The 26,196-nt window shown below is 49.2% G+C and overlaps 1 protein-coding gene across 1 annotated transcript in view; it reads right to left on the bottom strand.

The window, feature by feature from the left end:
• DNAH2 (dynein axonemal heavy chain 2) overlaps positions 1 to 26,196 on the bottom strand; it is a 2,538,822-nt gene that overhangs the window by 448,492 nt on the left and 2,064,134 nt on the right. The gene's annotated exons all lie outside the window — the stretch shown is intronic.

Below are 26,196 nucleotides of genomic sequence, written 5' to 3' on the forward strand. Positions count from 1 at the left end.
TGGGACAGCACAATCCTTACATTTTAAGTACAAGCTTTGACTTCCACTTGTGTGTCACCAATAGTTCAAGAAAAGTTTGTGCATGTTTTTCTAACACATAGAATTAAACCACATCTTCGTATCCGAGACTCATAGACCCAACCTTTTCCCAAACTGGTTGGGAACTAATTCTACAGCAACAAAACATTTAAAGGAAATGGCATATGCATGAATTTGAATTCAGCAAAGAGATTCCACAGAACATGCTGGACAAATTCGTAAAGCCTTTAGTGTATAAAGTGGCTGAAGAAGCTGCCTTACACATATCTATGAGAGGAACACTTACTTTTCTCTTTAAGAATAAGCATCAAGTCTCTGAGAGGCTTAACGCACAAGTTACTTACCTTCGGAAATGATATATGTGTATGAAACATTAGTTACTTATAGATTCCTTACCTTAGAATTACCTCATGCGTCAGGATGGATCCGGAAAGTTTTTCGTCAGCAGTACCTCTGCACGTCGGAAGGTGGCGTCAGTAGGCTCCGGGTCCGTCGTCAGCATCGTGGTCGCCGGGATGACGTTGTGGCAGCTAGTTAGATGCCGCCCTTGCAAGCTGACGTCAGTTCTGTACACGACTTTCCGCACCAGAAACACAGAGCCATGCAAGACACTGACCATTGGTGCACAAAACTAGGGTCCTGAAAGGATAGCCTTAACCCTAGAAATCAGTTTGCAGAACGGGAGGACGGGTGTGGCGGTAAGGAATCTATAACTAGGGCCTGCAATCCTATGGTCACCCCATATTTTTGCTTTTTGCTTCACTGGTTTACGTCTTTCCCTGGCTGTGGGCCTGCTAATCAGACCCACAGCCTAGCTGTTCTCTCTCTAAATTGACATCCATGTACTTTAGGTGCATTTACCAATTGGTATTGGGTCACTCTTGTAAGTCCTTGTACAGTGTACCATAGGTACCCAAGGCATAAGTGAACCCAAAGCCCACCAGGGGTTGCAGCATGTATTATGCCATCCCTGACTGGCCATCCAAATCTGACACAACTGGCTGATCAATCATCTGGGGCAAGGTGGTGTAATCACCCTTTGCTTTAGATATAGTATACCTATATCTAAACCTAAAATGGACACATATACTCCTATAAGTCACTCCTATGGCAGGCCTTAACAATCCTGGAGGCAGAGTGCTTGGAATTATGTGAGATGGTGCTCTAGCATGAGCTGAGCCTGTCTGCAGCTTTCGGAGCGAAGTGCTTTAGCTGTTTCCATGATAACGCTATACCATATACTCTTAAGTGCATTATAATCCTCGCGGTTATTGCTAACTTTGGCATAGCATTATCAAAACATGTCGAGTAAGGTGTCATACGAATTGGAATACTACCCCCTCGCCAATTCTGGCGATGGGAGTAGCATTCCACCCTTCTAGAGGGACACAACATGTATGTAACTGTGAACCCCGGTTAAAGTTAACTCGAGCCTCAGCATCACAAAATGGATGCTGCCACCACAGACACAAGTCTGACCTCCTGCTGCTGGGAGTCCTTCCAGCGAGGGAGGCCTGGACAAAGGGTTTCCTGCCTTGGGGGGTGCTAGCACCACCCCAGACAGGATTTTGTGTATTGGGTAGGACAGGCCTGAAAGGAATGAGACATGCCTGGCTGCAGAGTCAAGCGTCCACTCTTCACCTGATCACCTGATCGCAACGACAGCATCTGGTTCCTTCCTGGTTCCACTCCCGTCACTGGCTAGTGACTGTGAACATTGTCCCCTCTGCTTTCAGGTATCCATCTTCCTTGATCCACCCTTGGATCCATCCGGACAGCTTCCTCCTGGTCGCCTGCAGCATCTTTTCTTCAAGGCTCCATTGACTTCAACGCAGAAACCCGACGCACTTTCACACCTATGCACCCGCAGCCCGTGGGTGAGGTAACGAGAGCATTTCGGTGCTCAAGGGTAGATTGACTCTCCTAGTGTCCAGTTTCACCGTCGTTTTAGTCCTAACTAGTCAGAACTGTCCGTACTTACATTTTTCGTAAACTGTACTGTCCCATTGACTTTGTTACGCATCTCGCGTGTGAGTTCACACTCTGCACACGCGTTCCGTGGGCCTCCTATTACTTACCTAAAGTTAGGATAGTGTAGTCCCAGCGAACCTACAGCCTCTGGACAGCTCCATTCCTTCTATCGACTTTCTCAACCCACTTACTTAGTATATGGTTTGATGTGCCCCTAGGGCACCATTGTAATTTGTGCAACTTAAACGTATTTTTCCTAAGAGTCTAGTCATGTGCTTAGCCCTCTGATCTCATAAAGAGTTCAGAGGTGTTTGTTATTAATAAATATATTGTTTATTTTCATAACATACTGTGTGGTGTCCTTTCATTTGGTGTTCAAGGAGTTATATGTGGTAAAACAGCTGGCTTCACATGCCAAAAGAGTTTAGCCTAAGACTGCTTTGTCCATGCTACCATTAGGATAGCTGGTCTATAAGGTTGACTTACAACTAATCACCATAAGGGTTGTTTGGACTGATACAAGGTGATCACTAGAACTAGTGAGCATCATAGATCAGGCCAACTTCTCACATTGGTGTACAGCGGTTGGGATATGACCTTGCTGTTGTTTTTACCAAATATAATCTTGAGATGTCATTTGAAAGATCACATAAGGTACCATAGGTACATATAACAAGCTTAGAAATACTCTGAGTTCTACTGAACCAGCTGTTGTAGTAGAAAGGGAGTAGCACACCCTGACTACAACTCTTAGCAAGGGATCAGTAGGAAAACCCATAGTGTAGGTAAGTCCACCACTTATACCTCACTAGAAAGCATGTCTGCCCCTTGTGGCTAGTGACCCTCCACAGGTCATTTCAAGATATGCAGCCCGCAGTTTCCAGGAGATGAGCCAATTGAGTACCTCCAGGAAACTGAAACAGGGTTCTAACCCTACCCTCCCTTTTCTGATAGGTCTCTTAGAGACATATGATGCCAGAAGGGCTTCTATCCCAGGCCCCTCTGATCCTACAGATGGAAGCATGCCCCTGAATCTAACCTCCCTGAAACAGAAGATGTAGAGGGTGAGGAAGATGGGAACTCCTCTGATGGAGAGGTAGACATTGGCCAACTTATAGTCAGCAGACTTACCAGGGCAGACTTAAACCTACATGAGAATGGAACTGGGGGAGCCCCAGGCCCATCCACAAGCAGGCCTAACCTTGGGAATAGACGAGTTAGGTCTTAGTCTATTCACACCCATGTCTCTCAGGCATCTTCTCAGAGAGGGATGACTTCCCCTCACAGAAGAGAACATGAAGCAAAATTGAAGGAAGTGAATCTGAGGATCCAAAGGGAAGAACTTGCCCTTGACAAAGAGAAACTTGCCTTTGCCAGAGAGCGGAAATTGAGTAGGGTAGAACCCACTGGTGGCAGCATTATCCCTAGAGTTAAAGACAGGAGTTTTGATAATAGACACCTGAGTAAAACAGTGCCCTCCTTTAAAGTAGGAGATGACATCCACAAATGGATGGCTGCTTTGGAGAGGGCCTGCACTGTACAGCAGGCACCCCAGAGTCAGTGGGCAGCTATTTTGTGGCTCTCCTTTGAAGGTAAAGGAAGAGACAAGCTCCTCACTGTTAGAGATGAGGATGCCAATGATTACCAAGTCCTGAAAAGTGCCTTGATTGATGGGTTTCGCCTAACAACTGAACAGTACAGGTTGATGTTCAGAGACACCCAGAAAACTCAAGCTCAGGATTGGACTGGCTTTGTTGATTGTGCCACTAAGGCTTTGGAAGGCTGGTTACTGGGAAGTAAAGTTACTGATTACACAGAATTGTATAATCTAATTATGAGAGAGCAAATCTTAAATAATTGTCAGAACCAGTTGTTGCATCAGCACCTTATTGACTCAGATCTGACCTCTCCCCAAGAATTGGGAAAGAAGGCAGACAGATGGGTCAGGACAAGGGTCACGCAGCAGAACCAGAACCAGGGTGATGGCCAGAAGAAAGCAGACCAAAAGGGTAATGAGAATAAGCAAAATGACCAGAAGTCTTCAACAGGGCCCCAACAATCTTAGGAGGGTGGGTCCCAGAATTCCCAAAAGAAGAAGACTGATGTTCCAAGAAAACCATGGTGCCAATACTTTAAAAGTAAGACTCACTGGTTTAGTGAGTGCACCAAGAAAGGCACAGCTCCTACCACTACTGCCCCTAAGGCACCTGCACTCACTAGTACAGTTAGTAGTGGTAGTGCACCCCCCCAAGGCTATAGTTGGGTTAACCCTTGGAACTGAGGTGGGTTCTGACTTAGTCAGAATACCAACTCAGCCTATTCTTTTTTGTACTGGGGACATGGATTTGACCCCTACTGTAAGTCCCAGTACTCTGGGCAAATACAGACAAACACCTTTAATCAATGGAAAGATGGCTCAGGCCTACAGGGACACTTGTGCCAGTGTCACTATGGTGACACCAAACTTTGTGGACCCTGATCAGGTAATACTAGGTTCAGACTACCTAGTGACCAATGCTAGCAATGTCACTACCAATCACAGTATGGCAGTTGTTAACTTCTCCTGGGGAGGGGTAACTGGCCTCAAAAGGGTTGTAGTTATTTCAGACCTCCCAGTGGACTGTCTTTTGGGCAATCATTTGGAATCCTCCTTATGGTCAGGAGTGGAGTATAGGACTCATATGGAAATGTTAGGTTTGTCAGCACGTGTCCTTGCTGTGACAAGGTCACAGGCCACAAAATGCCCAGCTGAACAAGTGCTGGATCCTGGAACAATGGACCAGACACTACCCAAGAGAAAGAGCAGTAGGGTTAAGGCAGTGCCTTCCCCCTGCCTCAAGGTGAGGATCAGCCCTCTCAGGAGGCTGACCCAAAGACCCCAGAAGGAACTGTCCTACAAGAGCTTGAGCCTGAACAGGTTGAGTTTCTTGGGAAAGGGGGACCTTCCAGGGCAGAATTGAGGCAGGCACAGTTAGACTGTTCCTCTCTTGAACCCCTCAGACAGCAGGCTGCTGCTGGGGCTGCAGGCAATGCTACAGGTACCCACAAGGTGTACTGGGATGATGGACTCCTATACTCTGAGGCAAGAGACCCCAAGCCTGGTACTACCAGGAGGCTGGTTATCCCCTTGTCTCTGAGAGGTTTCCTTCTTACCATAGCCCATTAGATTCCCCTTGCAGGTCACTTAGGCCAGAACAAGACTTGGGAAATGTAGGAAGGTAGATACCCGACTATGGTTACCCCCGACTTTTTGCCTGGTGTTTTGCTGGTTTTCCGACTTAGTTGACCTGGGACCTTGCCAATCAGGACCCCAGGCCTACTGCTCTCTCTCTAAAATGGATTCCATGTACCTTAGGTACATTTCCAATTGGTACTGGGCCACCTTGTCAGACCATGCAACTCAGGGCATCGGTGTACCCAGGGCCTACCAGGGGCTGAAGCATGTATTATGCCACCCCTGGATGGCCATCTAAATCTGACACAACTGGCTGCGCGACAGCTGGGGCAACGTGGTGTACTCGCCCGTTGCTCTAGGTATAGTATGCCTATATCTAACCCTAAAATGGACACCCGCATTCCTATCAGTCACTCCTATGGCAGGCCTTGACAATCCTGAAGGCAGAGTGCGTGGAATCGTGTGAATTGGGCTCTGGCACGAGCCGAGCCCGGTTGCAGCTTGCGGAACCAAGACCCAATGGCTGTTCCATGATAACGCGTACCATATTGGTAACTTCGGTACCGCGTTATCAAGACATGTCGAGTAAGGTGTCATACGAATCGGGATACTGACCCCTCACCAATGCTGGCGACGGGGTTAGCATTCCGCCCTTCTAGAGGGACACGGCATGTACGTAACTGTGAACCCCGGTTAAAGTTAACTGAAGCCTCAGCTCCACAAAATGGATGCTGCCACCACAGACACAAGTCTGACCTCCTGCTGCTGGGAGTCCTTCCAGCGAGGAGAGCCTGGACAAAGGGTTTTCTGTCCGGGGCGGTGTTCGCACCATCCCAGACAGGGTTTTGTGTATCCTGGGTAGGCAGGGCTTTACAAGAAGGTGACTGCGGAGTGGCACCCCGGTGCGCACTACGCATCTGCCGGCTAGAACCAGTTCCAGGGGCGCCAGCCCCTGACCTGGGGAAAGTCCGGCATGGGAGAGGGGTGTAACTACCCCCCTTCCTGGTCCCACCCCTAGGGCAGGACCTAGTCACGTACCCACCACTTTCTTTAGGATAAAGGCAGGAGCGGGGACCCTTCCAAATTAGATCATCTTTGAATCAAGAATACTTTCTATGAAAGGACTTCGAGACTCTTCTCAAGATTTCTCCCTTGTGGCTAAGGAGTAGTCACCCTGCATCCGCAGGCACCATCTAAGAACTCTGCGGTTTGCTGCAAGTCCTTCCTCAGGAATCCGACTGCCCAGCTCGACGAGAACCGGCTTCCCTGGCACCTCTGACCTCTACCCACGTCGTCAGCTCAGCTGAGATCTGTGGGTGCGACGAGACCTCGAGGGACCGGCCATCATCAAAACCTGCACGATTTCTTAAGCCAGCACGACCGCCGAGGGATCCTCTGGTGAGTGCTCTGGGGTCCGAGAAGCCCCGACCCTGAGCAGCTCCAGCACCGAAGTGCAGCCTCCCAGCATCTCCACGATCTGCGTGGGGCCCTTCTGCTCTTTGCTGTTCAGCACGTTGTCTGGTTACTAGCCGCTGGCTTGTGGCCTTCCTTGACAACGTCCGACAACCAACGCTGTTGGTCTGGTTGCTCCAGACCGACTTTTGCTCCCTTCTGAGAGAGGAGCACCCCGGACCCTCCTGGTCCACTCAAGACGCCATTTTAGGCCCACCACGTGGCCCTGAAATTTGCCAAGGCTTGTTGCCCCAATCCTGGGCCCAGCGACGCCGACAGCATCAACCTTCGTGGGACAGCTCGCACCTCCATCCTGGTCGCCGACAACGCCTCCTGGTCCGTGAGACTGCAGAGCCTAGCGTCGCCCACTCACCTAGTCGAGGTGACGATCATCCGGTGCCTTCCTGGTACCCTCTGACTACTGGCTAGTAGTACGAACTTGGTCCCCTCTGCTTTCAGGTGTCATCCATCACTGATCCAGGCTTGGATCTCTACGAACTATCTCCACTGGTCGCCGGCCAGCAACTCCTTCCTTCCGGCTCCTGGCTCGTCAGCGAAGACTCCCGACGCCTGTAAAGACTGGTGCAGGCGCAGCCCTTGGGGCTAGGTAACTTCGGCATTCCGGTGCCCGCATAGCCTCCTTACTTAAGGGTCCCGAGTCCCTATCGCTTCCGACTTGCCTAATCGGGTCCACCCGAGACCACTAAACTTTCCGTGCCCTCGGGCACTTGTATTGATTGTGCACTTGAAGTATTTTCCTAAGAGTTTTGTTCGGTGCTTAGTACCCTGTCCTCATAAAGAGTACAGGGCTGTTGTGATTCTAATAAATACACTGTTTATTTTCATAACACTTGTGTGGTGTCCTTTCACTTGGTGTTCAAGGGGTATGTGATGGTATAACAGCTGGCTTAACACGCCCTCTAGAGTTTAGCCCGAAGACTGCTCGTATCCACGCTACTAGGATAGCTGGTCTAAGGTTGACTTACAACCAATCACCATAAGGGTCATTTGGACCGATGCATAGTGATCACTAGAATAGTGAGCACTGCATATCGGGCCAACTTCTCACAGGAAAGACTTGTCCCACACTTTCACTGGCCTCATATGTCTGAAGACACAAAAGAGTTTTGTCGCTCATGTGTCACCTGTCAAGCCAGTGGCAAATCAGGTGGCATAACAAAGGCCCCCCTTACACCACTAACTGTGGTGGGGGTACCCTTTGAAAGAGTGGGGATTGACATTCTTGGACCAATGGACCCCCCAATAGCATCTGGGCACAGATTTATACTAGTGGTAGTGGATCATGCCACTAGGTATCCAGAATCTATTCCCCTTAGGACCACTACAGCTCCTGTTGTGGCCAGATCCCTACTTGGAGTTTATTCCAGAGTGGGGTTTCGTAAGGAGGTCATCTCTGACAGAGGTGCAAACTTCATGTCATGATACTGGACTGCAATGTGGAAGGAGTATGGTGTAAATTACAAATTCACCACCCCCTATCACCCACAGTGCAATGGGCTTGTGGAGAAATTCAACAAGACCCTAAAAGGTATGATAAAAGGGTTACCAGAAAAGCTTAGGCGAAGATGGGACATCCTTTTACCCTGCCTTCTGTTTGCTTACAGAGAGGTCCCACAGAAGGGGTTTGTTTACAGCCCTTTTGAGCTTCTATTTGGGCATCCTGTAAGAGGACCCCTATGTCTTGTAAAGGAAGGATGAGAGTTACCTCTCAAAAAGCCGAACATTTGACATAGTGGACTATGCACTTGGTCTCCGCTCCAGGATGGCAGAGTACATGGAGAAGGCATCTAAAAACCTTGAGGCCAGCCAAGAACTTCAAAAAGCTTGGCATGACCAAAAGGCTGTCCTTACTGTTTACCAGCCTGGACAGAAGGTGTGGGTGTTGGAGCCAGTGGCCCCAGCAGCTCTCCAAGACAAATGGTCTGGACCCCATACCATCATTGAACAAAACGGAGAGGTCACCTACCTGGTAGATCTTGGAACTCCCAGGAGCCCTCACAGAGTACTTCATGTGAACAGGCTCAAGGCATTTGTTGACAGGGAGGACATGGGCTTGCTCATGGCCACAGATGAGGGACAGGAGGAAGAGAGTGACCCTCTCCCAGACCTGCTCACTCAGAACCTTGATGATGGATCAATAGATGGTGTGGTCTTGGTCTTTTCTGACAGCCTCTCTGAGCATCAACAAAAGGATTGCAAACAAGTTCTTCAATCCTTTAGACAAATGTTCTCTCTGACACCCAGTCAGACAAACTGGTGTATCCATGAGATGAACACTGGTGACAGTCTGCCTATAAAGAGTAAAATCTACAGGCAACCTGACCACGTCAGGGACTGCATAAAGAAAGAAGTACAAAAGATGTTGGAATTGGGAGTCATTTAACCCTCAGGGAGCCCTTGGGCTAGTCCTGTAGTTCTAGTGCCTAAACCTGACACCCAGGGTGGTAAGAGAGAGAGATGAGGTTTTGTGTAGACTACAGGGGTCTCAACGCTGTCACTAAGACAGATGCCCATCCAATAGCAAGAGCAGATGAACTCATAGATAAATTGGCTTCTGCCAAATTCTTGAGTACATTTGACCTAACAGCTGGCTATTGGCAGATCAGGTTAGCTGAGGATTCCAAGGCCAAAACAGAATTTTCTACCCCAGGAGGTCATTACCAATTTGTGGTGATGCACTTTGGTTTGAAAAATGCACCTGCCACTTTTCAAAGGTTGGTGAACCAAGTTCTCACTGGGTTGGATGACTTTTGTGCAGCATATCTAGATGATATTGCTGTCTCCAGCTCCACCTGGGAGGATCACCTGATCCACCTGAGGAAAGTTTTGGAGGCCCTGTAGAAGGCAGGCCTCACTATCAAGGCTACTAAGTGCCAGATAGGGCAGAGTCAGGTTGTGTACCTGGGCCACCTGGTAGGTGGACGCCAGGTTCAACCATTGGAGAGCAAGAAACAGGCCATAAAGGACTGGGCTCCTCCAACCACCCAGACACAGGTCAGGGCTTTCTTGGCCCTGTCTGGTTACTACAAGACATTTGTCAGAAATTATGGGACAATTGTGACCCCTCTTAATGACCTGACAAGTAAGAAAATGCCAAAGAAAGTTCAGTGGACAGTTAGCTGTCAAAAGGCATTTGATGACCTAAAGCAGGCCATGTGCACTGCACCTATTCTCAAGAGTCCAGACTACTCCAAAACTTTCATTGTCCAAACAGATGCTTCTGAGTTGGGTGTGGGAGCTGTTCTATCTCAACTGAATAATGATGGTCGTGACCAGCCCATTGCTTTTATAAGGAGAAGGCTGACCCCTAGAGAGAAACGTTGGTCAGCTATTGAGAGGGAGGCCTTTGATGTGGTTTGGGCCCTGAAGAAGTTGAGGCCATACTTATTTGGAACTCACTTCAAGATTCAGACAGACTTGTGGCTAAATCAGATGAAGGGTGAAACCCCCAAACTTCTTAGGTGGTCCATTTCCCTACAGGGGATGGACTTTACAATGGAGCACAGACCAGGGACTGATCATAGCAATGCAGATGGTCTCTCCAGGTATTTCCACGTAGAACAGGAAGACTCACCTGGTCAAGGTTAGTTTAATGTCCCTATGTTTGGGGGGGGGGGGGGGTTATGTAGGATAGTAGGGTCTGCAATCCTATGGTCACCCCAGATTTTTGTTTTTTGCTTCACTGGTTTACGACTTTCCCTGGCTGTGGGCCTGCTGATCAGACCCACAGCCTAGCTGTTATCTCTCTAAATTGACATCCACGTACTTTAGGTGCATTTACCAATTTGTATTGGGTCACTCTTGTAAGTCCTTGTACAGTGTACCGTGGGTACCCAGGGTATAAGTGAACCTAAGGCCTACCAGGGACTGCAGCATGTATTATGCCACCCCTGACTGGCCATCCAAATCTGACACAACTGGCTGATCAATCAGCTGGGGCAAGGTGGTGTAATCACCCTTTGTTTTAGATATAGTATACCCATATCTAAACCTAAGATGGACACATATACTCCTATAAGTCACTCCTATGGCAGGCCTTAACAATCCTGGGGGCAGAATGATTGGAATTTTGTGAGATGTTGCTCTAGCATGAGCTGAGCCTGTCTGCAGCTTTCGGAACCAAGTCCTTTAGCTGTTTCCATGATAACGCTATACCATATACTCTAAAGTGCATTACAATCCTCGCGGTTATTGCTAACTTTGGCATAGCATTATCAAAACATGTCGAGTAAGGTGTCATACGAATTGGAATACTACCCCCTCGCCAATTCTGGTGACGTGGATAGCATTCCACCCTTCTAGAGGGACACGACATGTACGTTACTGTGAACCCTGGTTAAAGTTAACTCGAGCCTTAGCGTCACAAAATGGATGCTGCCACCACAGACACATGTCTGACCTCCTGCAGCTGGGAGTCCTTCCAGCAAGGGAGGCCTGGACAAAGGGTTTCCTGCCTTGGGAGGTGCTAGCACCACCCCAGACAGGATTTTGTGTATTGGGTAGGACAGGCCTGAAAGGAATGAGACATGCCTGGGGCACATAAGGTGCCGTGTGCATACACCGGCTCAAACCAGTTGCTGGGGCACTCCAGCCCCAGCTCTGGCGCGAAACCGGACAAAGGATAGGGGGTGTAACCACCCCCCTTTCTGGTCCCACCCATAGGAGGGACCTAGTGATAGTACAGCCCTCTTTAGGAGAATAAAGGTAGGAGCTGGTCCCATTCCAAATAAGATTATCCTGAATTGAAACTTAACAAGAAGAAACTCTGGACTTCGACGTTCTGCTCTACAGAAGACTGAAGTAAACTCCCTTGTGGCTAAGGAGTGACCACCCTGCACAAGCAGGCACCATCAAGCGTTCCAGCGGTTCACTTTGTCGTCTTCCCGAGTGGATCCAGACTTCAGAGCCAGACGAGTCCCAGACTTCCAGACCTCTCCGACCTCAACCTACATCTGCAGCACAGCTGAGATCTGTGGGTACGACGAGACACGTGGGACCGGCCATCTTGAAGAAACTGCACTTCGCTTCCAGCACGACTTCAGAGGCATCCTCGACGAATTGCTTTGGGGATTGAGAAGCCCCATCCCCGAGCAGCTCCTGCACAGAAGATCAGCCCTCCAGCATCCACGAGATCTGCGTGGGGCCCTTTTGCTTGATTGCTGCTCGACGCGTTGTCTGGTCACTTGCCGGCTGGCTAGTGGCCTCCTAGACGACGATCCTTGAAATACACACCGCTGGTCTGGTTGTTCCAGACTGGCCCCTGCTTCCCTGCAAAGGAGAAGTACTCCGGACCCTCCTGGTCCGCACCAGACGCCTTTTCCACTCACCGCGTGGGTTGCCTTTGCCAAGGACTGTTGACGCCGAATCCGGAACCAACACCGCCAACAGCGAGAGCCTGCGTGGGACAGCTCGTGCCTCCATCCTGGTCATCGAAGACACCTCCTGGTCCACGTGGCTGCAGAGTCAAGCGTCCACTCTTCACCTGATCGCGACGACAGCATCTGGTTCTTTCCTGGTTCCACTCCAGTCACTGGCTAGTAACTGTGAACATTGTCCCCTCTGCTTTCAGGTATCCATCTTCCTTGATCCACCCTTGGATCCATCCGGACAGCTTCCTCCTGGTCGCCTGCAGCATCTTTTCTTCAAGGCTCCATTGACTTCAACGCAGAAACCCAATGCACTTTCACACCTATGCACCCGCAGCCCGTGGGTGAGGTAACAAGAGTATTTTGGTGCTCAAGGGTAGATTGACTCTCCTAGTGTCCAGTTTCACAGTCGTTTTAGTCCTAACTAGTCAGAAGAACAAGTTACTTACCTTCGGTAACGCTTTTTCTGGTAGATACTATATCTGCCTGTGGATTCCTCACTATGTGAATATCCCTTGCGTCAGCAACATTCGGAAATTCTTTTCGTAGCCTCGCGCCGACGTGGACTTGGACGTCATAGAGACACGGCATCGCACGCGACTCCGCTGACGTCACCGACGCCTACAATAGGCCCACGCCGGCGTGATGACATCAGTTCCGCCCTTTTGTCTGTGCCATCGAGGCACGCGGATGGACCAATGACAGTAGAAATATACATAGTATACACAGTACACAATAGCCAAGGAGAAACACACAGTGTGAAGCAAGTGCAAGAAAGCAATGGAAACATCTCCTTAACATCACAATATATATACAATACATTACAGTAACTCTGGCATAGAAGATTGGACAACGGGGAATCGGGTGGGTCAGTGAGGAATCCACAGGCAGATATAGTATCTACCAGAAAAAGCGTTACCGAAGGTAAGTAACTTGTTCTTCTGATAGATACATTTGCCGGGTGGATTCCTCACCTTGTGAATAGAATCCCACAGCAGTCCCCACTCCAGGAGGAGGGTGTCCACTCTTCAAAACCAGGAAATCCTGAAGGACAGAGCGCGCAAAGTGGCCGTCCCTCCTCACCTCGGAATCCAAGCAGTAATGCTTTGCGAACGTGTGGAGGGAAGACCAAGTTGCCGCCCTACAAATGTCCTCTACAGGAACACCTTTAGCCAATGCTGAGGTTGACGACTTAGTTCTAGTAGAATGAGCCCTTATACCCTTTGGAGGTTCCTTACCGGCCAAAGAGTAGCAGATCTTTATACATAGTATGATCCATCTTGACAACGTTCTTTTATGGACCGCTCTTCCTCTTTTGCAGCCAGCAAACCCAACGAAGAGCTGGTCATCCAAACAACAGTCTTTCGTTTTGTCCAAGTAAAAAGACACCGCCCTCTTAGGGTCCAGACGGTGTAACCTCTCCTCCCCCTTGGAAGGATGTGGGGGAGGATAAAAGGTAGGGAGGGTAATGGACTGACCAAGGTGGAAAGGAGTAACCACCTTAGGAAGAAAAGCAGCCCTGGTCCTAAGAACCATTCGATCAGCATGAATGGTCAAAAAAGGGGGCTTCGAACTAAGAGCTTGAAGCTCACTAACTCTCCTTGCAGAGGTTATTGCAACGAGGAAGACTGCCTTAAGAGTCAAAAACCTCATAGGACATTTATGAAGAGGCTCAAAGGGTGCACCCATCAGAAAGGTCAAGACAAGATTTAAGTCCCACTGAGGCACAATAAAAGGAGTAGGAGGGAACTTATTTGTGAGGCCCTTCAAAAACCTTAAAACTACAGGAGTCTTAAAAAGAGATGGCTGGTCAGGCAAACAGAGAAAAGCCGACAGCGCAGAAAGGTAGCCTTTAACCGTGGCAACAGCAAGCCCTTGCTGCACCAGAGAAAGGGCAAACTGGAGAACATCAGACAAATGGGCTCTCAACGGGTCAATAGAATTCCCACCACACCAAGTGACAAATTTTGACCATCTATATGAATAGACGGACTTAGTGGAGTCACGCCTGGCTGACAAGATGACATCCACTACGTCAGGCGGGAGAGAAAAGGAAATCAGGTTGCCCCGTTCGATCTCCAGGCATGAAGGTGCAATGTCTGGAGGTGGGGGTGTAGAACCTGCCCCTCCATCTGAGAGAGGAGGTCTGCCCTGAGAGGGAGACGGAGCGGTGGGTGAGAGGAGAGGTGGAGAAGATCTGTATACCACACCCTTCTTGGCCAGTCCGGGGCGACCAATATGACTTGGGCCCGGTCTTGGCAAATCTTTCTCAGAACCCGAGGAATCAAAGGTATGGGAGGAAACGCGTAAAGGAGCCGACTTTCCCAACTCAACTGAAACGCGTCCCCCAAGGCTCCTTGCAACGGATACTGGAGACTGCAGAAGGACGGGCAGCGAGCATTCTCGCGAGTAGCGAACAGGTCCACCTGAGGAGTCCCCCACGTCCGAAAGACGTGACGAACCACCTCCGGGTGAAGCCTCCACTCGTGGTCGGCAGAGAACTGAGACTGTCTGCTCGCACGTTTAGAACTCCGGCCAGATGATTCGCCATCAGACAAATCTGATGGCCCTGAACCCAGGACCAGAGTCGCAGAGCCTCTCTGCAGAGACACTGCGACCCCACTCCTCCCTGCTTGTTGATGTACCACATCGCGGTCGTGTTGTCCGTCAGGACCTGGATCAAACCGACCGCGAAGGGAAGGGAGGAAGGCCTTGAGCGCCAGACGTATCGCCCGCAATTCTAGAAGGTTGATGTGAAGCAACTTTCCTCTGGAGACCAAAGACACTTGACCTCCAGATCCCCCAAAGGAGCACCCCACCCTAGAGTGGATGCATCCGATATTACTATGGCCACCGGAGGAGGCAGCTGAAAAGGCTTCCCTTAAGACAGGTTGCCTTCCACGCCCCACCAAGACAGATCCGCAGCAGCTTCTCTGGAGATCCTCACCGACTCCCTGAGATCCCCGTTGTGCTGATACCACTGCCTGCGGAGGCACCACTGGAGTGCCCTCGTGTGCCAGCGTGCATGGTTGACCAACAGAATGTAGGAAGCCATCAGACCGAGCAGGCGAAGGACCTTCAGGACTGGAACGACCGCTCCATTGCAAAATAAAGGAATCATCTCCTGTATGTCGCGAATCCTTTGAGGAGGAGGGAATGCACGACAAACAGATGTGTCCAGTACAGCACCTATGAACAGGTTGCGCTGGGAGGGCACCAGGTGAGACTTGGGTACATTTATTGAAAAACCCAACCTGTACAACAACTGGGTAGTCTCCCGCAGATGATGGAGCACCTTCTTTGACGACTCTGCTTTGATCAGCCAGTCGTCCAAATAAGGGAAAACCGGGATCCCCGACCTTCTGAGATGTGCTGCCACCACCGCCATCACCTTGGTGAAGACTCGAGGCACAGTAGTAAGACCAAACGGAAGGACCGCAAACTGGTAGTGTTGCGATCCCACCGTAAAACGGAGATACTTCCTGTGCGACTTCAGGATTGGGATGTGGAAATACGCATCCTGCAAGTCGAGCGACACCATCCAGTCTTCTTCCAGCAGCGCTTGAAGAACCTGAGCAAGGGTGAGCATCTTGAATTTCTCCTCTTCCAGATAGAGATTCAAGATCCTGAGATCCAGGATTGGACGAAGTCTGCCATCCTTCTTGGGAATCAGGAAATACCGGGAGTAACATCCCTGACCCCTTTCCTGCTCTGGGACCACCTCTATCGCACCCTTTCGTCACAGAGTTAGCACCTCCTCCTGCAGAAGTGACAGATGTTCCTCGGTGCAAAAGCCTTGGCAAGGAGGGTAATTCGGAGGGAATTCCCGAAAGGGAAGGGCATACCCATTTTCTACAAGATTGAGAACCCAAAGATCTGATGTAACCGATTCCCAATCCTGTAGAAAATGGGTAAGCCGACCCCCAACCGGACCCACATGATCCTGAATAGCGGATCTAGGGCTGCTTTTCTGAGGCAGGGGGGTTGGAAGAAGTGGAGGAGGAAGAGGCCTGACGTCCACGAGGACGCGCTCCTTGCTTTCCCATGTACGACCTGTACATGGAATTTTGCTGCTGCTGCTGTTGTTGCTGCTGCTGCTGACCTTGTCGGTAATTCCGAAAGGAAGAGCGACCAAAGCCCCATAACCTCCTGTTGGTTGAAGAGCCCCTGATCTGGAGACCTAAAGACTTAGCAGTCGCTCTGCTGTCCTTAAATCTCTCCAGGGCCGCATCAGCTTTCTTCCCAAAGAGACCAGAACCATCAAAAGGAAGATCCAGCAAGGTCGCCTGAACATCAGCCGAAAAGTCAGAGGATTTCAGCCAAGCTGCCCTTCTAGTGGCGACAGCAGTGCCCATGATACGCGCCACAGAGTCCGCAGTGTCCAGACCACTTTGTATAACCTGGCGAGCCGCCGCCTGAGTATCAGAGATCACTTCCTCAAAATCCTTCCTGCTGGCATCAGGAACCTTAGGAACCAGGACACGCCAAGAATCCATAAGGGCATGCACATATCTCCCCATCAGACAAGTGGCATTAGTCGACTTCAACGCCATGCTTGCCGATGAAAAGGACTTTTTAGCAATCTGATCTTGTTTCTTTGCTTCCTTTTCACAAGGAACCTGTGGAAAGGCACTAACATTCTTCTTAGAACAGGCTGCTTGAATGACCAGGCTCTCAGGTGAAGGATGAGAAAACAAAAAAACAGGGTCTTCAGGTGCAACCCTGTACCTTCTCGCCACACTCTTAGAAACCGCAGGAGCTGACAATGGTTTCTTCCACACCACCAAAATGGGCTCCGTCAAGGCATCATTAAATGCAAGCAAAGGTTCAACCACGGAATTCGGAGAATGCAAAACCTCAGTGAGGATATTGGATTTAAACTCCACCGTTGGCAAAGTTAATTGAAGAAGTTCAGCAGCCTTCCTCATAACCAAATGGTAAGGTTGGACATCCTTAGAAGGAGCACCAGAGCCCGAGGGCAACTCCCACTCTGGAGAGAAATCCAGGCTTCCTGCATCAGCCAACTCCTCAAAACAGCTCTCCTCCAATTCACCTTCCTCAATATCAGAATGTGAATCCAAGTACCTTTGCTCTTCCAAAAGGCGTTGAGCCTCCCTTCTGGACCTCTCCTTCACACGCCTCGCAGCCGGATCCACCAGCGGCTCCGAGGGATTCGGGATCGACGCCGGTATCGAATCAGATGGCACAGTGGAATGCCCTCGAGGACGATCTGGAGCGGGCGACGCCGGAACCGGTGTCGACGACTTCGGCGGAGCCGGAAACTGCCAAGGCGGCGTCGGAGCCGGCATATAAGGCATAAACGGAGCTGGAGGATAGGAGTGAGGAACTCCTAAACTGAAAGCCAAAGGACCCATGGGACCCGAAGGTGCACCAGTGGGGTACCACGCCCTTGAGAAGACGCCATACATAGCGTTCAGAAACGCCGAAGGGTCCTGGCCTGGGGCAGGAAAGGGCGGCTGAAAACCCTCAGGCCGGTCCTGAGGAGGGATCGGATTTGGCTCTTCGACAGGCGCGGAATCCACATCCTCCTGGGCCTCTTCCTCTTCTCGGGCCGGGGACGGCGCCGGAGACGGATTCGGAGCCGGAGTCGGAGACCGCCCATGCGACTCCGCAGGTGAGGCCTCACCTTCAGGCTCAGAGACATCCAGAGTAACCACCTTAGAACGTACCTTCTTCGGTGACCTCGACCTCGAGCCCGACTCCTTACCGGAACAACGTCAGGACTCATGTCTCCTCTTCTTATGCTTCTTCTTCGACTTCGAAGCATGATCCGAAGCCGACCTCGAAGACGACCCCTCTCGAGATCCAGACCTCGACTTCTTCCTCGACCTCGCCCTTCGAGAATGAGACCTCGACGATTTCTCTTTCCCAGCCTTCAGCTTCGCAACCAGGAGCTTGGCCTCTCTTTCCCTCAGGGCCTTCGGGTTCATCTTCCGACATGAAGAACAACCATCCACATCATGGTCAGAACTTAAACACCAGATGCAGTCATCATGCGGGTCGGTAATAGACATCATTTTACCGCACTCCATGCAGGGCTTGAAGGCGGTCTTCTTAGATGACATCGTCGAAGAGACAGGATACAGAGAAGCAGAAAATGGCAACAAAAAGGCAACAAAGTATCAGTTGGCTACAGAGATTCCCGATAACCGTTAGCGTCGACGACGCGGAAAAAAGGGAACTGATGTCATCACGCCGGCGTGGGCCTATTGTAGGCGTCGGTGACGTCAGCGGAGTCGCGTGCGATGCCGTGACTCTATGACGTCCAAGTCCATGTCGGCGCAAGGCTACGAAAAGAATTTCCGAATGTTGCTAACGCAAGGGGATATTCACAAGGTGAGGAATCCACACGGCAGATGTATCTATCAGAACTGTCCGTACTTACCTTTTTCGTAAACTGTACTGTTCATTGACTTTGTTACGCATCTCGTGTGTGAGTTCACACTCTGCACACGCGTTCCGTGGGCCTCCTATTACTTACCTAAAGTTAGGATAGTGTAGTCCCGGCGATCCTACAGCCTCTGGAGAGCTCCATTCCTTCTATCGACTTTCTCAACCCACTTACTTAGTATATGGTTTGACGTGCCCCTAGGGCACCATTGTAATTCGTGCAACTTAAACGTATTTTTCCTAAGAGTCTTGTCATGTGCTTAGCATTCTGATCTCATAAAGAGTTCAGAGGTGTTTGTTATTAATAAATATATTGTTTATTTTCATAACAACCTGTGCGGTGTCCTTTCATTTGGTATTCAAGGGGTTATATGTGGTAAAACAGCTGGCTTCACATGCCAAAAGAGTTTAGCCTAAGACTGCTTTGTCCATGCTACCATTAGGATAGCTGGTCTATAAGGTTGACTTAAAACCAATCAATATAAGGGTTGTTTGGACTGATACAAGGTGATCACTAGAACTAGTCAGCATCATATATCAGGCCAACTTCTCACAGGGGTAGTATTCCAAAGCGTATGACACCTTACACGACATGTTTGGATAAAGCCAAACCAAAGTTAGCATTTAACCGCAAGGATTATAATGCACTTAAGAGTATATGGTATGGCGATATCCTAGAACAGCTATAAGGACATGGTTACGAAAGCTGCAGACAGGCTCAGCTCATGCTAGAGCACCATCTCACACATAACCAAGCACTCTGCCTCCAGGATTGTTAAGGCCTTCCATAGGAGTGACGTATAGGTTACTATGTGTCTATATATTAGTAGGTATAGGAATACTATACCCAAGCAAGGGGTGGTTACAAGACCTTGCCCCGGCTGAGTGATCAGCCAGTTGTTTCTTTTTGAGTGGCCAGCCAGGGGTGGCATAATACATGCTGCAGCCCAAGGTAGGCCTTGGTTACACCTATGCCCTGAGTACCTAGGGTAAGCTTCTACAGGGGCTGACAAGGTGAACCAAGTTCCAATTGTGGATGTACCTATAGTACATGGTGCAAATTTAGAGAGAGTGCATCTGTGCTGTGGGTCTGGTTAGCAGGCCCACAGCCACATCTAAGTCGAAAACCAGTAAAGCAAAGCAAAAAGTGGGGGTGATCATAGGAAGCAGACCCTACTCTCCTACACAACCCCCCCCAAACTTAGGGACATTAAACTAACCTTGACCAGTTGAGTCTTCATGTTTTAAGTGGAAATATCTGGAAAGTCCACCTGCATTTGCATGGTCAGTCCCAGGTCTATGTTCCACTGTAAAGTCCATCCCCTATACGGAAATGGAACAACTAAGACGTTTGGGGTTTTCACCCTTCATCTGATTTAGCCATAGGAGGGGCTTGTTGTCGGTCTGAATCTTGAAGTGAGTGCCAAACAATTATGCCAAACCACAGCAAAGGCCTCCCTCTCTATAGCTGAGCAATGTTTCTCTCTAGGGGTCAGCCTTCTGCTAATGAAAGCAATGGGCTGGTCTTGATCAGCTATATTCAGTTGTGAAAGTGCAGCTCCCACACCCAACTCAGAAGCATCTGTTTGGACTATGAACTCTTTGGCGTAATCTGGACTTTTCAGAATAGGTGCAGTACACATGGCTTGCTTCAGGTCATCAAATGCCTTTTGACAGCTAACTGTCCATTGAACTTTCTTTGGCATCTTTTTGGAAGTTAAATCATTCAGTGGTGTCACAATGGACCCATCGTTTTTAACAAACTTCCTGTAGTACCCAGACATGCCCAAGAAAGCTCCGACCTGTGTCTAGGTGATTGGAGGAATCCAGTCTCTGATGGTCTGGATCTTGCTCTCCAGTGGCTGAACCTGACCCCCACCTACCAGGTGGCCCAGGTACACAACCTTGCTCTGCCCTATCTGGCACTTTGTAGCCTTGATAGTGAGACCTGCCTTTTGCAGGGCCTCTAAAACATTCCTCAGGTGGACCAGATGATCCTCCCAGGTGGAGCTAAAGACAGCAATATCATCTAGATAAGCTGCACAATAGTCATCCAGTCCTGTGAGAACTTGATTCACCAGCCTTTGGAAAGTGGCAGGTGCATTCTTCAAACCAAAGGGCATTACCACAAATTGATAATGTACTCCTGGGGTCGAAAATGCTGTCTTGGCTTTTGCATCCTCAGCTAATCTGATTTGCCAGTTGCCTGCTGTCAGGTCAAATGTGCTCAAGAACTTGGCAGAAGCCAATCTATCAATGAGCTCATCTGCCCTGGGGATGGGGTGGGCATCTGTCCTAGTGACAGCATTGAGACCTCTGTAGTCCACACAAAACCTCATCTCTCTCTTACCATCTTGGGTGTGAGGTTTTGGCACCAGGACTACTGGACTGGCCCAAGGGCTCTTTGAGGTCTCAATAACTCCCAGATCCAACATCTTTTGGAACTCTGTCCTAATGCAGTCCCTGACATGGTTAGGTTGCCTGTAGATTTTACTCTTGACAGGCAGACTGTCACCAGTGTCCATCTCATGGGTGCACCAGCTTGTCTGACTTCGGGGCAGGGAAAACAGATGTCTGAAGGAATGAAGACCTTGTCTGCAGTTCTGTTGCTGATGTTCAGAGAGGCTGTTAGCAAAGACTACACCATCGACTGAACCATCATCAGGGTTCTGACTAAGCAGGTCTGGGAGAAGGTCACTCTCTTCCTCCTGCCCCTAATTTGTATCCATGAGCAAGCCCATGTCTGCCCTGTCGACAAATGCTTTAGGTCTGTTGACATGAAGCACCCCGTGGGGGCTTCTGGGAGTCCCAACGTCCACCAAATAGGTGACTTCTCCCTTCTTTTCAATTATTGTATGGGGTCCAGACCATTTGTCCTGGAGTGCTGCTGGGGCCACTGGCTCCAACATCCACACTTTCTGTCCTGGATGGTACACAGTCGGCACAGCCTTTTGGTCATGCCAAGCTTTCTGGAGTTCTTGCCTAGCCTCAAGGTTTTTGGAAGCCTTCTCCATATACTCAGCCATCCTGGAGCGGAGAGCAAGTACATAGTCCACTATGTCCTGATTAGGCTTTTTGAGAAGTAACTCCCATCCTTCCTTCACAAGATATAGGGGTCCCCTTACAGGGTGCCCAAACAAAAGCTCAAAAGGGCTGTAGCCAACCATCTTTTGTGGGACCATTCTGTAAGCAAACAGAAGGCAGGGAAAAAGGATGTCCCATCTTCACCTCAGCTTGTCTAGTAACCCTTTTATGATCCCTTTGAGGGTCTTGTTGAATCTCTCCACAAGCCCATTACGCTGTGGTTGATAGGGGGAGGTGAACTTATAGTTGACACCACACTCCTTCCACATTGCAGTTAAATATCCGGACATGAAGTTTGCACCTCTGCCAGAGACAACCTCCTTTGGAAACCCCACTCTGGAGAAAACTCCAAGTAGGGCCCTTGCCACAACAGGAGCTGTTGTGGTCCTCAGGGGAATAGCTTCTGGATACCTGGAGGCATGATCCACTACCACCAGTATAAATATGTGCCCAGGGGCTGTTTGGGGGTCCATTGGTCCTACAATGTCTATCCCCACTCTTTCAAAGGGTACCCCCACCACAGGTAGTGGTATGAGGGGGGCCTTTGTGGTGCCACCTGATTTGCCACTGGCTTGGCAGGTAACACAGGAGCGACAAAACTCCTTGGTATCTTCTGACATGTGGGGCCAGTGAAAGTGAGGGACAAGCCTGTCCCAAGTATTGTTCTGGCCCAGGTGTCCTGCTAAGGGAATATCATGGGCCAAGGTAAGAAGGAAGCCCCTAAATTGCAGAGGTATAACCAACCTCCTGGAAGCACCAGGCTTGGGGTCTCTAGCCTCTGAATAAAGGAGCCCATCATCCCAATACACTTTATGGGTACCCTGAGCATTCCCAGCAGCCTCAGCAGCAGCTTGCTATCTGAGGGGTTCAAGAAAGGAACAATCTAATTGTGCCTGCCTCAGATCTGCCCTTGAGAGTCCCCCTGTCCCAAGAAACTCAACCTGATCAGGCTCAAGTTCTTCAAGGACAGTTCCCTCTTGGATCTCAGAATCATCCTCCTGGGAGGTCTGATCCAGTCAGTCAGTCAAAGCTTTTATTATCGGTTAAAAACCATTAAAAGACAAAATACAAGTTCATGAATTTAGTTTAAAAAAACAAGTTAACTGTTTAAAAACTTTACATACATAATAATCATAAAATGTACCATAGAAAAAGAGGAAGGCAATATGGAGACACGCCCATATCATAAAAACAAGCATAAAAAGGGTGGCTAAGGCCCCAAATAGAGCTCCAAAAGGAAAGTGTCACCACCATGATCGGTAGGTGGGCCCTTAACAAGTGATGGGTGTTTTTAAACTTCCTTTTAAGGTTGCACACCTAATGTACCACATAGATAGTAGGAACCTTGATGTTGCAAACACAGCCAGGGATGAGGTGTCAGCTCTTAAAATCCTCAGCACTTCCCTGCAGTCTCTAAGACCCCTGGATCTACAGTACTGGACTAGCCACTTGGCCCTCGCCCCTTGGTACGAGGGGCAAAAGAGCAGAACGTGCTGATCTGTCTTCTCTGCGCCCCCGCACCCGGGGCAGGTGCTCACTGAATGTAAGTTACCAGTCCACTTGTGCGGTAGGGCCCTAAGGGGCAATGAGCCATGCCGGAATTGAATGTACAGTTTTTTAGCCAATGGAGGCTGGATAACATCCAAAAATTCCTCAAATCTGGGGAGTGCTTTGAAATCAAGGAAGTGCTCCGTCAACCTACCCATGGAAGAATTGGTGAGAACATTAGCAAGGCGATATTGGTTAGGGGCCATACTCAGGGATTTTTTTGAGATCTGGGGGCAGGCTACTTCAGGGGACGACCACAGATCCCCCATTTCAAGTGCTAGAGTAAGATGTTTAATGTGGCTCAACCATGGGATCTTTCCCGCACTACTTTTTGCCAGGAGATCGCGCAGGTCCTCTCTGAAGCTCTCTAGCTCCACAGTGGACCAAAGCCGTCTCCAGTAGAGAAGTGGGCGATTCGAGACAATTTCCTGTATGGGAACCAGGCCTAGATCAAACCTTAAGGGAGTTAAGTGGGTGCTCCTAGGGAGTCGCAAAATGCATCTAATAAAGCTGTTCTCAGTGAGGGAAAGCGAAGAAGTGCTAGCATGCCCCCAGAGATCAGCTCTATAGATCGCGCCCCCTCGCGCCTGCACTTTATATATTTCAACCTGCGGGCCCACCAATTTCTGGGGCGTTCCATTGAAAACTTTTAAAATGCCACCCTAGGATTGAGTACATTTTCAAGTTGGACCTAGCAACGTGTGAGGTCCAGTCCATTTTATCATTAAGGGTTACCCCCAAATAGTCAAATGTGGACACTCGGTCCAAGGGCAGTCCATCCATGTGGGGGAGAGGACAGTTTGTTTTTTTGGCATTATACACCATGAATTTGGTTTTGGAGACGTTAATCTCCAGGTCCCTCAACCTGCAAAAGTAACAGAATGCCTCCAATGTTCGCTGGACACCCCGAATGATTTAGACCAGTGGTTCCCAAACTTTTGACACCTGAGGACCCCCATTGAGTCACCACTGGAAGCCGGGGACACCCAAGCAATTTGTAGGATTTAAATTCCAAACATTAAAACAGTAATTCAGAAGAAATGAACACACGTGTGCACACAAAACAAATACTCGAATTACTAATGATTTAGGGGCATATTTACAAGCCCCTATCACCTTTTGATATGTTCCCGTGGAGATAGGGGCTTTGCCTTATTTACAAATCAATGTTAAGCCACTTAACGTGGCTTAACGGTGCCTTGTAAATAAGACCCCCTTTCATCCAATGCTTAGAGTGAAAGATGTGGGCAGTGGGTGTTGCGGTGGGAGTTTCTCCCGCAACACCCATTGATTTTGACGTTGTCCCCGATTTACAAGGACAGCGTAAATGGGAAGCAGCGCCAAAATTAAGACCAGGGAAAACTTGGTCTGAACTTGGTGAAACAAGGAGAAATGCTTCATTTCTCTTTGTTTTTTCAAAACGCCTAGGATTGTTTATGTTCAGGAAGGTGACCCTTCCTGCACATTAACAACCTTTAAAAAAATAACATTTTGTAACTTCCATGAGTGCTGCATTAAGCAGCGCACATAGAAGTGACAACATTACATTTCAAGATTGTTTATGTGCAGGAAGGGGGACCTTCCTGTACATAAACAATCTTTCCATGTTAAGTGTAGCGCCAGCCCAGGGGAAACGCAGGGCTGCACCATATTCTTGTAAATATGGTGCAGCCCTGCCTTTCTGAAGTGGCGAAGTGTCCTTTTAAGCCAAGGAGGGTAGTGACACTCTCCGCCCCTACTGTTGTATTTTATATTGAAAGAATTTGCAAGAAAACAAAAAAAGTTAATGGGAAGGTTGGTGCTGCATCTCTGTGACTTTTCAATGGTTGGCTTTATTTCGCAGTACAAGGCTCCTGCCAGGGCCAGACTGGACACTCAAAGCCGCCCTGGCAAATTATTTCAGACCAGTGCCCATACGGTGCACACCAAGTGCAGTGATTGAGCCTGACGCCTCATTCATACTAGTAGGCATTTTTAAAGAGTGCTGATCTGGAGAAAAACAAACTCAGGATTCAGAACATAACACAGTGGTTAGCATTGGCTTTAACAATTAAAAATTTTTTCAACCCGAATAAACCTTTCTAGAAGTATCAGGATAATGAAAGACTGAGAAAAAACATAAATCACTAACTTGTACCTTGCAGTTTGCCAGCAGCTGTTTGATGAGTTTATTGGTCACTGTGCTAGATTACGATTGTCACTTATGAACAGCACTGTAACAAAATAATCTATCTGACAAAAGCAGTAACCCACTGACCTATGCATATAAAATACTGTTTTTGAACATGCATGGTACACGTTCTTTGCAGTAGGCATATAAACCCTCTGTGCTACATTTCTTAAGTCAAACCTGCCACCAGACAAAACTCTCATGTCTCTCCAGCAGGTACATTAATCACTGTTATCTTGACATTGTTATTGTTCTCTGAAAACTGCTAATTAAACATGATGCTTTGCAATGCTTTTAAAACTGCTGCCTGCGGACCCCCTGGGAATGTGTCTGGGACCCCTGGGGGTCCGCGGACCACAGTTTGGGAAACACTGATTTAGACAATTGGAGGGTGTCATCTGCGAACATTAGGGCTGGTATTTTCCGCCCGGCCTGGACCTGCTTCAGGACGGTCGCTCCACCACGCTCCTCCTGTGCTTCTGCTGTGATGCTGTGACGCTTCCTAAGTTAGACGCTTCCTGGTATCGTTATAACTCGCTGAACTACTGCTGCCTGTGTATTTTGGCGCCTCACACGCGTAGCGCTTCTGCATATTATCAGCCTCCTCCAGCGCTATTGCGATCTGTATTGCTTGTCTGCGCATTGGATTTCAGGATTGCTGCTCACTCGATAGCTTGCTGTGGCATTTAATTTTGTCAGCGCTTTTGTTTACATTGTGCTCACTCGCTGTTTTTCTGTGTGTACTACCCCCGTGTCCTCTGCCCTCGGACCCTCCATTTTGTTGTTGTTGTTCTCCCCAGGCCCGCCCCTCAGCCACACTACCGCCTCCCTGCTGCCCCTCCCACGCTCCGCCCCTCCACTGTCCACATATGTCAGATGGTCCCACGCGCAGCGTCCACGCCGAAGGTGCGCCAAAGGTAAGCCCGTCTACGCCCGTCCGCGCCTGGACCGCGCCCAGC

This window comes from Lissotriton vulgaris, chromosome 12 (genome assembly GCF_964263255.1).
Source record: "Lissotriton vulgaris chromosome 12, aLisVul1.2, whole genome shotgun sequence".
Taxonomy (NCBI): Eukaryota; Metazoa; Chordata; class Amphibia; order Caudata; family Salamandridae; genus Lissotriton; species Lissotriton vulgaris.